This window comes from Pezoporus flaviventris, unplaced genomic scaffold, assembly GCF_033815535.1.
Source record: "Pezoporus flaviventris isolate CSIRO_AGI_PZ_B2104156 unplaced genomic scaffold, CSIRO_AGI_Pfla_v1 ptg000052l, whole genome shotgun sequence".
In the NCBI taxonomy this organism is placed as follows: domain Eukaryota; kingdom Metazoa; phylum Chordata; class Aves; order Psittaciformes; family Psittacidae; genus Pezoporus; species Pezoporus flaviventris.
In genome coordinates, this window is record NW_026892600.1 from 1,096,930 (window position 1) to 1,115,128 (window position 18,199).

General features: G+C 41.8%; 3 protein-coding genes and 1 non-coding gene across 4 annotated transcripts in view; 1 reads left to right on the plus strand and 3 right to left on the minus strand.

Annotated features, from left to right (window-relative positions):
- Positions 1–18,199, minus strand: part of LOC133277187 (cytochrome c oxidase subunit 7C, mitochondrial) — a 568,656-nt gene that overhangs the window by 487,665 nt on the left and 62,792 nt on the right. The gene's annotated exons all lie outside the window — the stretch shown is intronic.
- The window catches only part of LOC133277177 (uncharacterized), a 757,253-nt gene that overhangs the window by 110,034 nt on the left and 629,020 nt on the right, over positions 1–18,199 (plus strand). The window lies entirely within an intron of this gene.
- LOC133277186 (uncharacterized) overlaps positions 1–18,199 on the minus strand; it is a 490,593-nt gene that overhangs the window by 41,006 nt on the left and 431,388 nt on the right. The window lies entirely within an intron of this gene.
- On the minus strand, positions 708–872 carry LOC133277193 (U1 spliceosomal RNA). Its single transcript, XR_009746114.1, has one exon. It is a non-coding gene; the product is annotated as a U1 spliceosomal RNA (small nuclear RNA).

Sequence of the window (18,199 nt, forward strand, 5' to 3'; positions counted from 1 at the left end):
ACACAATATTCCAGATGGGGTCTCACCAGGGCAGAGTAGAGGGGAAGGAGGACCTCTCTCGACCTACTAACCACCCCCCTTCTAACACACCCCAGGATGCCATTGGCCTTCTTGGCCACAAGGGCACAGTGTTGGCTCATGGTCATCCCGTCGTCCACTAGGACCCCCAGGTCCCTCTCCCCTACACTGCTCTCTAACAGGTCGTTCCCCAACCTGTACTGGAACCTGGGGTTGTTCCTGCCCAGATGCAGGACTCTACACTTTCCCTTGTTATATTTCATCAAGTTATTCCCTGCCCAACTCTCCAGCCTGTCCAGATCTGTCCAGCACAGCCTTCTGGCGTGTCAGCCACACCTCCCAGCTTAGTGTCATCAGCAAACTTGCTGATAGTACACTCAATTCCCTCATCTAAATTGTTGATGAATAAATTAAATAACACTGGTCCCAGTACTGACCCTTGAGGCACTCCACTAGTTAGAGGCCTCCAACTAGACTCCGCCCCATAGACTACAACTCTCTGGCTTCTCTCCTTCAGCCAGTTCACAGTCCACTTCACTACCTGATCATCTAGACCACACTTCCTCAATTTAGCTGTGAGGATGCTGTGGGAGACTGTGTCAAATGCTTTGCTGATGTCAAGGTAGACCCCATCCACTACTCTGCCATCATCCATCCACTGTGTTATTTCCTCATAAGAAAAAAATAAAAAAAAAAGAGCGCGCATGCAGTCCCCCACTACCACAAATTATGCAGTCGAGTTTCCCGCATTTGGGGAAATTGCAGGGGTCAGCACACCCGGAGTGCAAGGGAAGAGCCTCGCCCTTGGAAAACCACATGCTTGATCATGGTGTCTCCCCTGCCAGGTTAAGTACTGCAGTTAACCCAACAGTTAAGGGTCTAACCATGAGATACATTAGCCAAACAAGTTCCAGTCTACTTAACTACTTTAACACACTTTTATTAAATGTTTCATTTTAAATCTGTGAGGTTTATTTTGAAGCCAAGGACTTCAAAAGGTGACAGCTTTATCTACTGTTCAGGTTGAGGTATGTAAAGGCATGAATGGCTGTTGGTATCCCTCTTTATCCTAAAAGTCAGGGAACAACATAGGAAGGTGATGGGTCTGCTTCAGCTTTTATCACTTTAAGAACTGCTCCTCCTCAGATACTGGAAATCATAAAGATTTAATATGTCAGGATAAAATGGAGATGACTGCATGTGTAGTCAATGTTGTTTGCAAATTAATGACCTCAGCTGTGTACTGTATTTTTAGCTATTCATGAAAACTGCCCAAAGATAACACACTCATCTGATTAATCCTGGCTCACTCTGCATGAGATTGGGTATGGCTTTGCAAGCCTGGACAGCTGTCTCAAGAATGACATATTATTTAATGTGATACCCAGAGATTAATAATTAATCTCATTAATATAATATCCTGAATGAGAATGCAGTTTATGGAACACATCTTCAGATCTCTTCTCAAAAAACTCGATTCATTAATTTCTTCTGGCTTTTTTTATCTTTTTTTAAATTATTTTTAATTATACTCAGTAATACTGACAATTTTTTAAAATACAGTTTTTTACTGTTGATGAAAAATATAACATTGTAATTCAGTTAAGAGCTTGGCCTTACCAGTAGGTAGATTATCAGCCAAAGACATTTTTGTCTTCAACTCTTCCATCTTCATAAATACCTGGTATGTTACTGTTGTATAGAGGGCAACATGGATGCTGCCCTGTGCTGTTACTCTTCTTCTTCCTGTGCTGGATGCCTGGGACCTTCAAGGCTGGTGAGGAAAGGAGTAAGTGGGCTGGCACCCAGAAACCAGGGATGGAAGAAGAAATCTCTCTTGTTTGTGTGGTGCACAGAACCCACGCTGTAACCAGAATATTAGTTGCTGGAGATTCCCCCCCCCAGTTTTTCTATTAGTTATTGTTAGCTCAGCATTTGATCCCAGAAAAGATAAATACATAGGAAGGATTCGTATACTACAGTCTAAGGGTTCATATCTATTTTTTGTACGTATATTTGTATGCATGTATTAATGTATATACAAGACAAATGAAAGGATTGAGGAAGCTTACTTACAAACCTTCCAATTAGATATTAGCATTAGATGTCTTCTTTTCAGCTGTGACACAGACTGCTCGGTCCTATCATGTTTTTGCATACTGCAAGGTACTGAGTTAGTGACCTGAAATCCAGTACATCATGAAGATTGATGACTGCCGTCACCGAGTTGTCATCAGTTAGCACAGACACGAAAAGAGCAGAAAAAGTAATGAGCAATGCCCTTCCTGAGCTGGAACTCAGCTGGAGCTTTATTGGACATAGAGAGGTTCAATTCAGGAGCGGGAGATGGGGTTTCCAGCATATGGCCCTGCAGGGATCTGAAAATCTCTTTGCCCTAGCTCACATGTCATCATGCTTCTCAATGTTACATCTTTTTTTATTCATTTCAGCTGGACATGATGATGAAGTTGGAGCGCATCGTTAATTTTAATTAGGTCTTTGCGCGGCACTTCCACATCAGTAGGCTGCAAAATGATACATATACTTTTCTGTGAGCTAGGAGCAACCTGATGAAAGCTTGGAAAACTGAAAAATGCACACAGCCATAGGACAAGAGTTGGTTTCTTTTCTTGATTTACCATGTAATTCTTTATCAAAAGTTCTTAGCAGACATGTTTCCTCAGCTGTGTACTTTATTTTTAGCTATTCATGAAAATTGCCAAATGGTGACACACTGTCATCTGCTTAGTCCTGGCTCACTCTGCATGAGATTGGGCATGGCTTTGCAAGCCTGCGCAGCTGTCTCAAGAATGAAGACTGGCACTCAGCTGAATAACCATTTTCATGGAAGCTTTTTCAGTGAATTTAAAGGTTGATTTCTTCTCACATGTGTACCGGAATAGGAATAGTGTATAATATTTTATTTTAGTGTATAAATATTTTATATATTTTATTTTCTAAAGAATCACAGCTTCTTGCTCAAATATAGGCTGTCAGAGTAGAATATTATGTGTAACCTACAATAATCTTCGTTAACATCTTTCTATTCTTCTCCAAAATCTCTCTGCTGAAGTGGGTTTTATTGATTTTATTTATTTTATAGCCAATTTACTTTAAAACTAGGCTTCTTTTAACTAAAAGTGTCCAGACCTACATAACCTCCTTTTGCTTGTATTTTTTCCAGGAAACTTTAAAAAGGGAAAAACCCAGTTGAAGACAAGTATGGTTTATTTTAGCAAATACCTACAGAAGATCTGTTACAGACCGCCTGATCAAGAAGCACCCTATAGACAGATAGGAAAAGCCTCATGTTCACAGGCCCTTGTCCTCATGGGGGACTTCAACCACCCTGACATAAGTTGGAGGGACGGTATGGCCTGGCACAAGCAATCCAGGAAGTTCCTCGATTGGGTGGAGGACAACTTCCTCCTGCAAGTAATAGAGGAGCTGACAAGGGGAGGTGCCATGCTTGACCTCGTACTCACCAACAGGGAAGGGCTCGTTGGAAATGTGACTCTCCAGGGCAGCCTTGGATGTAGCAATCACGAGATGGTAAATTCGAGATTCTCAGGACAGTGAGAAGAGCGTGCAGCAAGCTCACTGCCCTGGACTTCAGGAAAGCAGACTTTGGCCTCTTTAGGAACCTGTTTAATAAGTTTCCATGGGATAAAGCCCTAGAGGGCAGGGGGAAGCAAGACTGTTGGCTGGTATTCAAGGATCACCTGCTACAAGCTCAAGAGTGTTGCATCCCAACCAGAAGGAAATGCAGCAGGAGGGCCAGGAGACCTCCTTGGATGGATAAGGAGCTGCTGAGGAAAATTCAAATGAAAAAAGAGGCTTATAAAATGTGGAAGCAAGGACAGGCGGCCTGGGAAGAGTACAGGGATGCCGTCTGGGAAGCTAGGGACCATGTTAGGAAAGCCAAGGCCCAGTTAGAATTAAACTTGGTTAGGGATGTTAAGGATAACAGGAACGGATTCTACAGGTACGTAGGGAATAAAAAACAGACTAGAGACAATGTAGGCACCCTCTGGAAGCTATGGGGAGAACTAGCTACCCTGGATTTGGAGAAGGCTGAGGTTCTTAATGACTTCTTTGCCTCGGTCTTCGCTGGCAAAGGTTCTGACCGCATCACCCAAGTCTTGGAAGGCAGACGCAGGGACTAAGAGAATGAAGACCTTGGGCCCACTGTAGGAGAGGATCTGCTTCGAGACCATCTTAAAAACCTGAAAGTGCACAAATGCATGGGACCTGATGAAATCCATCCACGAGTCCTGAAGGAGCTGGCAAATGAAGTTGCTAAGCCACTGTCCGTCATATTTGAAAAATCATGGCAGTCAGGTAAAGTTCCTGAGGACTGGAAAAGGGAAATATAACCCCCATTTTCAAGAAGGGGAAAATGGATGATCCAGGGAACTACAGACCAATTAGTCTCACCTCTGCCTGGCAAAATCTTGGAGCAGATTCTGTTGGAAAGCATGCTAAGGCACATGAAAATCAACAAGGTGCTTGGTGACAGCCAGCATGGCTTCACTAGGGAGAAATCCTGCCTGACAAATTTGGTGGCCTTCTATAATGGGGTACAGAACTGATGGAAAGGGGTAGAGCAGCTGATGTCATCTACCTGGACCTGTGCAAAGCGTTTGACACTGTCCCACACGACATCCTTGTCTCTAAATTGGAGAGACATCAATTTGATGGATGGACCACTCGGTGGATAAAGAACTGGCTGGATGGCCACACACGAAGAGTTGTGGTCAATGGCTCGGTGTCCAGCTGGAGACCAGTAACAAGTGGTGTCTCTCAGGGATCGGTGTTGGGACCGGTCTTGTTCAACATCTTTGTCCGTGACATGGACAGTGGGATTGAGTGTGCCCTCAGCAAGTTTGCCGATGACACCATGCTGTGTGGTTTGGTTGATACGCTGGAGGGAAGGAATGCCATCCAGAGGGACCTTGACACACTTGTGAGGTGGGCTGATGCCAGCGTGATGAAGTTTAACCATGCCAAGTGCAAGGTCCTACACCTGTGTCGGAGCAATCCCAGGCACAGCTACAGGTTGGGCAGAGAAGAGATTCAGAGCAGCCCTGCGGAGAAGGACTTGGGGGTGCTGGTCAATGAGAAAATGAACATGAGCCAGCAGCGTGCTTGCAGCCCAGAAAGCCAACCGTATCCTGGCCTGCATCAAAAGGAGCGTGACCAGAAGGTCAAAGGAGGTGATCCTGCCCCTCTACTCTGCTCTCAGGTGACCTCACTTGGAGTATTGTGTGCATTTCTGGTGTCCTCAACATAAGAAGGACATGGAACTGTTGGAACAGTTAGTATTCAATTTACTGTCAAGTCCTTATTGTAAATCTATCAGCTTGTCAGTGGATTTTTTTAAAAAATACCTCAAAATAATGGCTAAATCACAGAGTTCTGCAAAGCAGGCTCCAAACCAGTGGTGCATTGTATTTATATTATTTCCCACAGTAATGAAGTGGAGTGAGATTTTTTTTTTTTTTTAATTTTTCTTTCTCCGTACGCTAGCAGCTTAACATATAGAAACATAAATGTACCAGATGAAAAATTGTCTGAAGCTGATGAGAACCATGGTGTTGCTTCCATGAGCCATAAAAACACTGTTACCGGTTTCTTGAAATTTCCTCTCTGGTATTTTTTATTATCATCTGTTTCTTTGTTAAGTGGTAAGCAGTAGAGCCTCCCGTCCTTTACACATGGAAGTGTTTTCTCCCATGGCTTTGCTCACTCACTTAATTAATGCTAATGGGATTTGCATCCACATTTCAAGAAGAAAATAATGGTTAATGATTCCCAATAACATTCATTTTAAAGCTACCAGGTGCGAAGTGTGAATCTCATTATCTCACATTATCTCAGTAGTTTATATTTTTCTGCCATGCACTAGCAAGCAAACTGTCAAAACCAGAAGGACGCTCATGAACATTACCTAGACCTTCTTCTGTAATAATATTAGTATTATTAAAGGATGTTAATTACCAATCAAACCAACCACTGTCTTCAGAATCAAACTGAAGGATTTTGATTTTCAGCTGGATTGGAATCTAAATGTGAGCTGCATAAAAACGTCTGTGTAAAGATATATTGCATTACCTCATTAAGAGAGAACGGATAACTTTGAAGTAAATTCCTCCTCAGAGGGTTAGATAAATTTAGTCACAGTCGATTTCTCTGGCTAAAAGTCTGTGCAGTGATAATCTCAAAATTCTTCCTCGATCCACTTCTTTTCTCAGCTCCAATAGCAGAAATGCTCTCTATCACTCACCATCATGACAAATGATGGCAAAAATGACTGAAAGAGAATGGGAAGATTTTTGGTGTGTGAAATTTTATCAACCTGAAGATATCATGATACATAGATATCATTTAAATGCCAAATTCCTCATACGTATGTCTACTTAAAAATTCCAATCATTCAAATTGCCAGCATTAGCCAAACCCCAACTCACTTATCTGTGTAGGTGTAGTAGTCCCATGCCAGTCAACTTAAAAATGAATGATTTTAATGGAATTGAAAGGAAGTCACTGAACAGTATGTGTGCAAATTCTTCTCCTTTCCTGAATCACTTACATGGATCTTCAGTGAAGTGTTTGAATACACCAGAAATATATTCACAAAACAATGCAAGAATTGTGTTAGGGAAAAAAAAAAAAAGGCAAAAAATAGAGTTTTCACAAAGCAAGAAATATAACACAGACTGCCCAATGTATCTCAGGGTGTGTTTTCACTTACTTGTACACTTCAAGTCCCTCAGGCCAGGTCTAAAAAAGCATTTATGTATTTAATCCCCACTGAAAACTCTTCATTGAGACAAAGCCTTGAGACGTTTAAAAACTTGATCCTTAAAGTATGCATAACTGTATAAAAATCATTTTATATGGAGCTATGGTCACATAAAGTCTATTTTTGAGGTACATTTTACCTACAGGTTGGGCAGAGACGAGATTTAAAGCAGCCCTGCGGAGAAGGACTTGGGGGTGTTGGTTGATGAGAAAATGAACATGGGCCAGCAGTGTGCGCTTGCAGCCCAGAAAGCCAACCATATCCTGAGCTGCATCAAAAGGAGCGTGACCAGCAGGTTGAAGGAGATGATCCTGCTCTTCTACTCTGCTCTTTTAAGACCTCACGTGGAGTATTGTGTGCAATTCTGGTGTCCTCAACATAAAAAGGACATGGAACTGTTGGAAGAAGTCCAGAGGAGGGCCACGAGGATGATCAGGGGACTGGAGCACCTCTCACATATGAAGACAGGCTGAGGAAGTTGTGGCTGTTCAGCCTGGAGAAGAGAAGGTTGCGTGGAGACCTCATAGCAGCCTTCCAGTATCTGAAGGGGGCCTATAGGAATGATGGGGAGGGACTCTTCCTTAGGGACTGTAGTGGTAGGACAATGGGTAATGGGTTAAAACTTAAACAGAGGAAGTTTAAATTGGATATAAGGAGGAAATTCTTTCCTGTTAGGGTGGTGAAGCACTGGAATAGGTTGCCCAGGGAGGTTGTGAATGCTCCATGCCTGGCAGTGTTCAAGACCAGGTTGGACGAGGCCTTGGGTGATATGATTTAGCGTAAGGTGCCCCCGCCCACGGCAGGGGAGTTGGAACTAAATGATCTTAAGGTCCTTTCCAACCCTAATTATTCTATGATTCTATGATTCTCCATCCACTCAATGTATAACCAGTAGATGCCGCTGTGCCCTAAGGAAGAAAATAAAGCACAGCTTCACAGCCTCATTTAAATCCAGCGCATAAACAATTTTGGAAAGCCTGTGTTGACTCAAACACTGCAATTTCTTTAAGTGTTTTTTGTGACCAGACACAGCTAGACTATTAATAAGAACAATTCCCTGAAGCATGGAGCTTAGCTCAAGAGGGTTAAAACACTTTGAGGTGTCACAGCTGTTTGCAGAACTGGTGCTAAAAGCTGAGTTTTCAGCCAGGCAGAATCTTCCCTGCGCAGCAGGAGCATCCCTTGGCAGCATCCCTGCTCCATGTAAGATGGCAGCTGCTGCTTTCTCACTTTCTTTCTTGCAAAAGAACAGGCAACGTGTTCATTGCAATGTTGCCTATTGCTTTCTTAACTTGCCTGTTAACATGGTTGGTTAAGGCACTGTGTTACTTTTCCATATAAATGACGTAGCAGGGACCCAGACATCATAAAATTAAGATGCCTTCTTGCAGCTGGCAGGTTCAGGCTCCTGCAGAGCTGAGTTTCTTGGAAATGACTGTTTTTCTGGAGGAAGTAAGACCTGAGTGAAAATGTCAGGAAAAAAATATATTTCTTACAACCTAGTCTGAACAGTAAAAACACACTTTCAGCAATGAACTGCTTTAAGTGCTGAAAGTCTAATTTCCTAGCACCATTCATAATGATGGGTAACTGAATGCTCATGAGAAGAAAAACAATCTTCTGGTATTCCCAGGAGGAGGAAGAGGAGGGGCTTGATAACCTAATGGTGCTTTTGTGGCTGCAGCTAGTAATATTCAACAAAGACTAATAAAACCTAGTTAAAATAGCTGAGAACATTGAACACGATTTCATGATCACAAAATGAGTCATTAACAGGAAAAGGGACATTTTTTTTTTTTTTCCTTCTTAAAATCTCTCATTTTGCATTTTCTTGGTCACGTGGGCCTACAGGAGAAAATACTTTGTCCAACAGCACAGGACAGCTAGAATTTTATCTCAAAAGTCATCATGTGATTTACCTTGAAAAGGAGATGTCCCTCAAATTCACTGGCATTTTAATGAAACTTATAGGCACAGTATTATCTCCCCACTAATACCTGTATCACCAAACCATTAGCTAGCTTCTATTAAAAACAAACAAAAAATTAAAAAAAAAAATCCAACCACTCCATAGTTTGAATAACTGCAATTTTCTAAGAGTAAAAATAGAAGATTAGATATACGAACAGGGAGGTCTACATAAGGAGCAAAATATTCCCTACAGTGAAGTAAAACCTTCTATTCCCATGCTGAATATTTTGTTTACAGCAAAGATTTTCTTCTGCAACCGCATAACATCTTATAATTATTTCTGTCAAAATGCCCCAAAGCACATTAATAATAAATGACTAATTTATTGATGCTGTTCAGAAGTTGTCAAATGAAATGTTCTCAAATGAAATAAGAAAAATGCCATACCAACTATTGCGTTATTGTAAGGACTATTGCTATTTTGCAGTGATGGATAGGACAGAAGAAATGGGGTAACAGGCAGAGAAGATGAATCCGCAAGGGAAACACTGGAGGTCTAGGATGGGTTAAATTGCAAAAGGGAGCTGCTAAATGCCTGTGCCTGGAGTTTTTTTTATCAGGTGAGACGCAGCTCTGGCACAAATGACAGCAGAAGAATTCAGACAAGGAGGTGGGTTCTATGACCCCTTACTTCCCCTGTAGTGATGATAAGATTCTGTGAATATGAACAAGAAGAAATCCTAGAATCACAGAATCACAGGCTGGTTTGGGTTGGAAGGGACCTTAAATCGCATCAAGTTCCAGCCCGCTGCCACGAGCAGGGACACTTTCCACTAGACCAGGTTGCTCCAAGCCCCGTCCAGCCTGCCCTTGAGCACTCCTAGGGATGGGGCAGCCACAGTTTGGGGCATACAGTGCCAGTGCCTCACCACCCTCACAGGGAAGAACTGCCTAAGAGCTCATCTCAATCTCCCTTCTGTCAGGTTAAAGCCATTCCCCCTTGTCCTGTCCCACAGGCCCTTGTTCAAAGCCCCTCTCCATGTTTCTTGTATCCCCTTTAGGCACTGCAGCTGCTCTAAGGTCTCCCTGGAGCTTCTTTTCTGCAGGCTGAACATACCCAAACACTTGCCACTTTATAAGAAAGGAGAGTAAGCTCAAAGGATCTGTACCTTTAGGCTATCTTATGGAGTACGTAATATTTAACCTTCATGTGGAAGGTAAATGTGACTGCACACTGATGCATTAAATGCAAATCACAGGTAAGTTTTCTCAAATGCAGTTTGTATCAGCCTGGCAGTGAGTGAATATTTATTTTCTGTTTGCATTACTAAGTACTACTGGAATGAAATTCAGCTTGGAGTGGTAAACCAAAGCAGAGGTACACAAACAGCAGCATTCTGGCCTGAAACACAGAATGCCAGATTTTAATTATTTCCTGCTTTTTTTTTGATGCACGGGTGAATGGCGTACAGTACTGAGCGTACACTGGCCATATGCAGGCTGAGGAGGACTACACTCCCTCTTCATTATTACTACTGTTTGTGAGTGCATGGCTGCACATCCCCCATTTCTTCCTGTGTTTATATCAGTGCTACAGCTGCCCCTGAGCTTGTTTTCATCTTTTCATTTTTGCCTAGAACACCTTGACACAGCTGTATGAATATGTAATAAATTTCAAAATTTCACTTACTTTACACATTGCAGAATGCCAGAAAAAAAAAATCATTGTTACTAAAACATCTTTTCACTTCAAATTTCCTTAAAGGTGAGTGTATTTCTTCCCTTTCAGGCTGCTGGAATATTTTGATGCAAAATTCTGTGATCTGTTTATCACATCAGGTTCACACTGAACTGAATTTAAATAATACATAATATTAATCTCTTTTTCACCAAGTTTACTGAGACTCTGAGCAACCTGCACGACAAGGAATTCAGTAAAGAATATACTGAGACTCCTCTGCCATATACCACAGGTAGGCGAAGTCTGAATTTCACCACTGTTGGTATGCAATTGATATGCTGTCTCTCCCTGCCCATCACCAAAGATAATGTGGGAAGGAAGGAAGGGAGGGAGGGAGGGAGGGAGGCAGGAAGGAAGGAAGGAAGGAAGGAAGGGAGGGAGGGAGGGAGGGAGGCAGGAAGGAAGGAAGGAAGGGATGTTCTAATACGTATCTGTACCAGTGATAAATATCCACTCTTGTATGGCCTTATCCAAACCAAGCTATGAGCATTCTCCATGTCTCATCACTATTCTGTAAGGAATTTGCTAGTATAGTGAAGCTGTCTTACTCTGTGCCTTTAGTTGTTGATCTGATTTAGTAGGGCTTTGCCTTCATTCACCTTACTGATATTTTTTCAATGACAGACTCTTTACTGGAACCCCCGTGGAGCTGTTCGGGAGGGAGGCTTCATGGATATCATTATGGAAATACGAACACACATAAAGCTAAATCTCAGAAAGTGAATGCCCTAGAAGTATCTAATGCTTGTTACATGCTGAGATTCCAGAGAAAAAAGTCCTGCTTAAAATGGCAACATCTGCAGTAAGACAAAATCTGTACCTAGGTACTCGAACATTCAGGCACACACTTTTCTTCTGTTCTTTGGTTGTTTCTCTATCAATTTGCAGTTAAGTGGTTTTGCTGTCAAACACTATAATGAAAGTAAAACCTATGACACTGGTGTTATTCAGCCACAGACCACTCACCCTGCTCCTAGACACTATGGATATTTTAAGTTAAAAATACTTATTTGGGCTTTTTTCCTTTTTGTTCAGCTAAAGATGTGAACAACATCCCTGCTGTCAAAACATAATGAGGAAAAAAAGTAATATTTTTCATAGAATCACAGAATCATAGAATGGTTAGGGTTGGGAAGGACCTTAAGATCATCTAGTTCCAACCCCCCCTGCCGTGGGCAGGGATACCTTACGCTAAATCATATCACCCAAGGCCTCGTCCAACCTGGTCTTGAACACTGCCAGGCATGGAGCATTCACAACCTCCCTGGGCAACCTATTCCAGTGCTTCACCACCCTAACAGGAAAGAATTTCCTCCTTATATCCAATTTAAACTTCCTCTGTTTAAGTTTTAACCCATTACCCATTGTCCTACCACTACAGTCCCTAAGGAAGAGTCCCTCTCCAGCATTCCTATAGGCCCCCTTCAGATACTGGAAGGCTGCTATGAGGTCTCCACGCAACCTTCTCTTCTCCAGGCTGAACAGCCACAACTTCCTCAGCCTGTCTTCATATGTGAGAGGTGCTCCAGTCCCCTGATCATCCTCGTGGCCCTCCTCTGGACTTCTTCCAACAGTTCCATGTCCTTTTTATGTTGAGGACACCAGAATTGCACACAATACTCCACGTGAGGTCTTAAAAGAGCAGAGTAGAGGAGCAGGATCATCTCCTTTGACCTTCTGGTCACGCTCCTTTTGATGCAGCTCAGGATACGGTTGGCTTTCTGGGCTGCAAGCACGCTGCTGGCTCATGTTCATTTTCTTATTGACCAGCACCCCCAAGTCCTTCTCCACAGGGCTGCTCTGAATCTCTTCTTTGCCCAACCTGTACCTGTGCCTGGGATTGCTCCAACCCAGGTGTAGGACCTTGCACTTGGCATGGTTAAACTTCATCAGGCTGGCATCAGCCCACCTCACAAGTGTGTCAAGGTCCCTCTGGATGGCATTCCTTCCCTCCAGCGTATCAACCGAACCACACAGCTTGGTGTCATCGGCAAACTTGCTGAGGGCGTACTCAATCCCACTGTCCATGTCACGGACAAAGATGTTGAACAAGACCGGTCCCAACACCGATCCCTGAGGGATGCCACTTGTTACTGGTCTCCAGCTGGACACCGAGCCATTGACCACAACTCTTTGTGTGCAGCCATCCAGCCAGTTCTTTATCCACCAAGTGATCCATCTATCAAATTGATGTCTCTCCAATTTAGAGACAAGGATGTCGTGTGGGACAGTGTCAAACGCTTTGCACAGGTCCAGGTAGATGACACTGAAGAGTTGTACTCCAATATTATAGAACTTAGTTGTAACTATGAAATCCAATCACCCCAAAGTCTCAGCCTCACTACATACTAAGAAATAACGCTTCACAAATCTTGATTTTGTTTATAAGGACCATTGATCTGGCACCTGGTAAGGTAGCTAAGTAAAGAAACAGAAGTATTTACAGTAGCTTAATTTTAAAAGTACAGTTTTTAATCAAACAGGATAGCAGCTAGATTTATCAGTGGTGTGAACTGTTCTCAGTCTCCAGATTTGAAAGACATTCAAAGTTCATGGGGACAATCCCCTACAGCTTTTTCTCATGCAAAATTGCAATTGACTTGAAATGAATGTTTTGGCAGAGAGAATAATTCTTGTTCAGATTTTATGTTTAGCAATAAAGAAGAAAAAGCTTTAGGCAGATCATTTGGCAAGAACGAACAAACAAAACATATTACAATGTTAAAATAAATTGTTTTAGAAATATCTGAGAGATGAGATGCGATACTTTGATTATACCCAAAACTTATGTGAAAACTTCATCAAAAAATTACATAAAAGCAAGCAGTGGTAGGAATCTCAGAGCAAGAAGCAGATTTCTGATATTGCCCGTATCTGATTCTCCAATAGCTGACTGACCCACATGAACATACTAAACTTGGTAAATGAGGTGGGCATCTGGTGGCAACCACTGCTGTGTCAATGCCACTGCTCATCACAAACTCTACAGTATTCTTCATTTTGAATTAAAGACAGTGGAAAACTTTGTCAAAAAGCATGGAGCATCCAAGGAAATGTGATGGAGAGAGATCTTGTTATTAAAGTCATTACAAGCTTTGGGTTTTGTTACCTGTTTGGTTTCAAGCTTGATGAAAGAAACCAAGCTCATGTATCTCTCCTAGTCCATAACCCTAAATAAAAATTGTACTTTCTTAGCTGTTTCACAAAGGGATGAGAGACACTTCATTCTCAGGTGCATTAACAAATGTTTTGAGGTGCTTGAAAGTCACAATTAGATTTGAAAGGGTCATTACATTTCCTGACTTTTGGTACTTATAAGTGAAGTTTTAGAGATGGACGCATCTAAGTTAATCACACAGTACCAGAAGGAATGAAAAAGAAGAAAATAGAAAGGTTTTCCTAGATTGGCATTGGAAAATAGCAACTTCTTATTTTGCAATATCCCCCTTCCCAAATTTCTAACAAAGACATGAAATGGAGAACTCACTTTAGAAACATTCATAACAAACTTTAATAAGTGCATGATACATTTGGAAAAAAATCTGCTCAATATTCCTGTTGCCATATATTTCTTTATACCATTGTTTATTTGGTTCTATTATTGGACAAGGGAATATATTTGAATTCAGCAACACATAATACATAGAGTCTTTCATTCTGAATCAAACTGTGTGCTACAATGAATTAACGCAGGTGGTTTTGTCTTTTTTATTGAAAAGACTTTTTTGAAAGCTTTTTTGAAAGGAAGCTTTTTGCTTCCTTTCACTTCATTTTCTGTTGCAGAATGACTCTAAGAGCAGGACCATAGAGCCCTGGAGGACTGTTCGAGCAAGGCAGGGGGTGGCCCCCACAGGTAACCGGAGACCGGACATCGAGGAGAATGTGGAGGAAGCTGTGTGGGGCTAACCAATACTGTTGTGCCAAGGAGGAGTGGCTGAATACCACTCCTATATATATGTGAACTGCGTCACAAATAAACTAGAAGTTTACTTATCACCCATATTGGGTTGGCCTGTCTGCTTCTCCTCGCCGCTTACAATTTTCTTCCTTCATAAATATATTCTAGCTTTCCTTGTGTTCTTCCAAACTATTGTCCTGGTATCAACCTAAGAGTGTCTCCAAGACCTTCCCAGGAGACTGTCAAAGCAAAACTAAACTATGCAGATGATGCTTCCTGGCACCTCATTGAGTTGAAAGGATTGCCATTTATCCTTCCTCGCTTTAATAGTCACTTCCTCATTTTCTTTGCTAATGCATTAAAACCGAAGGAATTATAAGGAACTGTGCAGGAAAAAGCTGTATGATAATTTATTTTTATATAAATACACAAACCCACATATACACTGTCTCCTTTGTTTTCAGTGCCACATTGATCCTATGAGCAAAAAGTGTATCTGAAGTGCTTTCCAAACTCTGTAAGCTGCATTATTCTTAAACAACGTTTCATATAATTAAGACTATTTTGCTCCAAAGGTGTTACGATTACATCATACATCGCAACTAAATAAAACCCACAAGAGCAAGGACTGCAAAGTCACTTTCCCAGGCATAGACCTGTAGACAGTCAATTCATAGAGCTACCAGTATACAGAGCACACCTGGTAACGTGCCTCCCTTGAGAAGGCTTTCTTCACAAACTTTCCTGCTCCTTCTTCCTCCCAGGTTGGAGTACATGGGATAAAATAACACACAGAGCTTTGAGAAGGTGCTTACTGCATCTGATTAAATTTTGCAAATTTAGACAACGTGAATTACCAAATAGACCTGATCCATTTTATCGTATGGGTTTTGATTTTTAGATTTTATGTGTTCTGCTAGGCAGACTAGTATGGTACATGGCATAAATTGTCCAGTGTTTGGAACTGGCTAGAAAATGCCAGAGATTGGAGAGAGACACAAACACAAAATCGTGTTGAAGTTGAGAGAACAAATAAATCAGTATGAGGAAGTGTCTTTGGACTAGTCACCAAGTGTGGTGTTGCAGCAGCCTGGTGTGTTACCACCTGGAAGAGTTCAAACAAGCTGTAAATCCCAGGCCCTCCAGGCTGTGGGAAGCTGGCCTGGAGAATTTCTTGTTTTGTTTCTTGGGAGGTAAAGCAGAGGCTGGCTAGCCAATGCTATAAGCATTCCTTGCTGGCTGATCAACATCAGACAGAACAATTTTCTTAACCTCTTACCAAAGATAAGGCCAAAACAAAAAGACTGTTTTGAAGGAGAGAAAGAGCTTTCTGAAATAAAGGAGAGAGGTGATAGAAAAAAATGTTATTTAGAGAGTACAGTGCCAATGGGCAGAAGGAGTAAGATTTTTAATCTTAGTTGGTTGTGTTATGCTGAAAACTGGAAGTCCTAAGGACCAGATTTTTAGAGGGACCCAGGTATTTAAGGCACACCAGACACCTTCATGGAAAGAAATCTAGCACCTAGCCCAGCAGGGCAACTCCTTGAAAGAGCTGGGCATAAAAATTACCTCAGTGGGGAGCCATAGCAGTCTGAAGGGTAATTCATAGTGAATGCTTCTAATGACTGAACATTCAGTGTAGACCCATGGCAATGTATTTACATGAGAACTGTGTAGGGCAGCCAGCAGAAAGTACTAAGTATGGGAATGTATCTGAATTCACCAGGATCTCAGACTTCATGGTCATTGCCCAGAATACAGAACAGAGCACTAGTTTTGGCAGTAGATAGCTATATACACTGGGATACCTCTCGCTATACTGTATCTACAGGTCATGGGCATAGGGACGGTGAAGTGCTCTCATACAACTGCTATTGTTTAGAACATTTGGAATTGGGAGATGTAGGATAGGAGCTTTCATTCCTAGAGGAATTGAAAGGTTTCTTAACAAGAGATAGCCTTAATTACCAAGCTCCAAGAAGCCTTGTGCCTGGCTTACCTTCTTTTTGAAGTCTGACCACTTTTCCATTCCAATTCAGGAATGGAAGAGCCACCAGGCTAGGAAAAGAGTAAGCAAAAGATCATGAGTTAGCATGATATGAGCATCTTCATCAGGCTGGGTCTTTGATGAACTAGGTTTGAGTGTCTTTCCAACTCATAAATGGATAATCTTGGACAGTAGGTACTTAGTTCCTCAAATGAGAAAATGCCAAAGCACATGTAGAAGCCTTAACTTTGGCTGTATGAAATAGTGCTTTCAAAATTAAAACACTGTGTTTTTGCAGGCAGATAGCAGGCTTTGAAGTTACAAACAAAGGGAATCTCTGGACTGCATTTAAATTTGGTGCCAATATGCATTGTAAGGTCTTCTTTTAGCTCTAGATCTCACTCGATGTGTATTTCCTAAATTAATTTAATTTCTGGTCTTTGTCTTTTAACTCATGCTAATTTCTTCCTGCTTCCATCAGCAATCAAAACCTATATTCTGAAGCAGTTCTAATCCTGATACGGTGACCCACAGCTCATTTTCTTTCCACTGACAGCTTCGACTTTTCACTGGGGTAGGAAAATTAACCTCATATGTAGATAAAAGTATCCAGAAAGCAAGCATCAAGTTTCTCCCTTGGTTCTAAAATCTAACAGGAACGTAGTGATCATCTCTTCGAGATGAATCATTTTTCTCCACAGGAGAGGAACTCAAGCAGTGCTGTGTGAAGCAGAGTCCTTCTCAATTCACTGAAAATCCTCACTCAGGTCTAACTTTCTTTTGAGTGCTTTTTTCTATCCACTCATTTCCCACTGTGTGAACTGCTTATCAGAGGGAGTGGAGGCAAAGCAGAAGTATCAGAAAACATTCAGACAGGCAGAGATGAAGCTGGCTCTGTGTGACAGTGAGCATCCTGCATTAGGGTGGGGGGCATTAGTCGCTGTGAGACCAAAAAAGCCATACAGCACCAGTAGACAACTGACTTTGGTCTAAAGAACCAGTAAAGGGCAGAATGTGAGCATATAAACTGCCTTCTGGCAGTCTGATTCCAGACTCACAGCAACTCTGCTTGTCTTGCACCTATAGCACCCCACTGGAACAAATGACTTAATGAGAAGGACCGCACAAATGGCACCAAATGAAGTAACAACACTGCAAAGCAGAACTGATGTGATGACCCACACTGGCCCACCTGTGTGATTCAGGATTGGAATTTTTCTTCGAGGCTTAGGTTGCTTACTGGGAAGTGGTGAAATGAAATTAGACGTCAAGTAAACACCCCAGCCTCCCTTACTCTGATTTTTGTTTTCAGATAAAGGCAGCTTATGAAAATGAATTAAAAATACTATGATAAATTCTGGCATACACAGCTTGAAAGTGAGGGTGCTTTTTGTGAGCAGCATAGTTTGGTGTTAATACAGTAACATCAACTACAAAAGCATACCATATCTGTGATCTTAGGAAACATGTGGGGTGCACACACAGCCTTTAGTACTGACCACTTTACTGAGGTTTCCTGAACTCCTGTCTGACAGATTAGATCAAATTAGCAATACCATGTCCAACACCATCATACCTAATCTGCAGCATAGGCAGGATTTTTTATGCCAGTGTCATGGTTTAAAGACAAGATCCAAACCTGACTCTGCTTAACTCTTGAAATCAGTAGTGGGCAAAACACACTCTGTATGCGTGTTAGCATGGTGATTCCCATCACCATCAGCAAACAAGTCTCAACAGCATTAAAATGCCATTCAAAAAATTCAAAACTCTCAAATGTAAATGGTCTGGGGGGACGACTGGGAGGGTAAAAGAATGTCTCCTTCACAGGTTGAGCAC